Source organism: Drosophila obscura, unplaced genomic scaffold (genome assembly GCF_018151105.1).
Source record: "Drosophila obscura isolate BZ-5 IFL unplaced genomic scaffold, ASM1815110v1 contig_13, whole genome shotgun sequence".
NCBI classification, from domain to species: domain Eukaryota; kingdom Metazoa; phylum Arthropoda; class Insecta; order Diptera; family Drosophilidae; genus Drosophila; species Drosophila obscura.
Window position 1 is genome coordinate 82223 of NW_024542713.1, and position 2507 is coordinate 84729.

A 2507-nucleotide genomic window follows, 5' to 3' on the forward strand; every position below is an offset into this window, starting at 1 on the left:
CAAACTTCTTTCTGGTGAGGTTGATTCCACTGCCCTCAGTAGCCTTATTAGCATTTCTGTCCCTTCCCGCCCGACTAGGCATTACACTCCGCTTCATCTTCAACTCTGTCTTTCTAATTACTCTGACCATGAATCTTTCCGTAGCCTTTGCCGTAACTACAATACCTTCTTCCATCTGTTTTCCTTCGACACTAGTTCTATTAAGGTAAAATCTTTGTTAACAAATAACTTAAATTAATTATCTTAACTTAATAGGCTATAGGCTATTTCCTGACAACAACTTGCTGTGAGCTGGACCATAGCGGCCAATAAATTAGTCCTATTGGGTCAGGATAATATCCATAGTCTGATAATCCATGTTCTTGTCCTTTTCATATTACTTTATAAGTTGTTAGTTGAACTGCTCATAGTTGAACCTTATTAAATAAATACAAATACAAATACATATCCACATATGCTGTGGAGCCGCGGACCACAAGATACGCGACTGCCATAATGAGGCCAAATGCTTCTATTGCGCTATCAAGGGCCAGCCACACAAACACGCAGCAGGTAGCGCCAGGTGCCCAATGGCTCCCACAGCTCAGGAGAAACCACGAAACAATCGTTATGCTTAGGTTTTACCAGATAAACCTTAATCATTGTGAATCAGCCAGCGACCTGCTCACCCAGTCGGTACGTGACCAGAGATCGGATGTCGCCATCATCAGCGAGCCATACCGATCCCCAGCAGATGGCTGCTGGGTCCAAAGCTCGTCGGGCGTCGTGGCAGGCTGCCGTTGCGGCCAACATCGTGTGCAGCAAATAGGCACTTCTTCCGAGCAAAGGTTGCGAGTCTCTGGGTCTATAGCTGCTATTTCCCACCCAGTCTGAGCCGCCAGAGCTTTGCAGCAGCCATGGACGAACTGGTTGACGATGCCGGAGATCACAAGCCTACCATTTCGCAGAAGACTTCAAGGCATGTGCCCAAGAATGGGGCAGTGACATCACTAGAGGTAGCAGCTCCGATGCCATCAACAAGGGTCAAGCCCTTCTGGAAGCCTTTGCGACTCTCGACGTGGTTTTGCTGAACCAGGGCACAGCAAACACGTTTAACCGGGGAGGCGCCGGCTCTGTTATCGACTTTACCTTCGTGATGAGCTCCCTTTCCCCACGGGCAAACTGGCGAGTAGGCAACCACTACACGGCCAGCGATCACGAGGCGATACTTTTCACAGTTGGCGGAGAAATGGCACGAACTCCGAATCACACAGCACAGAGGACGGTATACAAACCCGAAAGCTTGCAGGTCCAACGATTCTTGGAGGAGATGAGTGACTTAACAGTCGGAGGAACAGCGCAGCAGATGGCCAGCATGACCCGGAGAAAGACGTTCAGGGGCACGCAGTCGCCGACCTACTGGGGGAACGATGAGATCGCGGATGCCAGGCGCACCTGCCTGTCAGCCAGGAGGAGCTACCAGAGGGCTCGCAGAAGGAACGACAGCGACTGGCCGAGTCTCCAATTGTCTTACTGCGCTGTCGGGAAGGTACTGAAGACCTCCACTAAGATGAGCGAACGGGAGTGTTTCCTGCAACTCTGCGACTCAGTAGAGCACGACCAATGGGGAAGAGCCTACAAGACGGTGATTAAGAGGCTGCACTCTAGCAACGCAGTAGCTCCCTCTGACCCGCACCAACTCTTGGCCATCGTGGAGGCGTTGTTCCCAGCCAGGATGCATAACCTCCCCCAAAATGACGAAGCGCTTCAGCACCCATATGAGGTAGAACCGGTAACGGCAGACGAGGCTATCACAGCGGCCCGTAGGTTGAAGCCAAATAAGGCCCCAGGTCCCGATGGGATTGAGCAGAGCAGTGCAGAGCAGAGCAGTTAAACTAGCTGTCTCGTACAAGCCACAAGAGTTTGCGACGGCGTTCACAAAATGTCTCCAGGAAGGACTATTTCCTGCCCAATGGAAGACACAGCACCTTGTTCTCTTACCAAAACCGGGTAAGCCGCCAGAGGACCCCTCCTCGTTTCGCCCTATATGTCTGAACGATGCATTAGGGAAGCCGATGGAGCAAATAATTTGCACACGGATGGTCGAAGCCGGGGGGCTATCTGCCAACCAGTTCGGCTTCCGTAAGCGCAACTCGACAGTGGATGCCATCGGCAGAGTTGTCCGGATCGCAGCCGAGGTGGCAGAGGGAACGCGATGGAAGGGCGGCAAGAAGGAATATTGCTCAATTGTCACCCTGGACGTTAAGAATGCCTTCAACTCAGCGAATTGGGACTGCATCGTCAACACACTGAGTCAGATGGGCATCCCTCCATATCTGCGGTCGATTGTAGGCAGCTACTTTGACGGAAGAGCGCTGAACTTCGACACGGCGGCTGGCATGCAACCCCACCGTATTTTGGCAGGCGTTCCTCAAGGCTCGGTGCTGGGCCCGCTACTATGGAACATAGCGTACGATGGAGTTTTGCGGCTGACACTACCAACCGGTTGTCAGCTCACGTGCTACGCG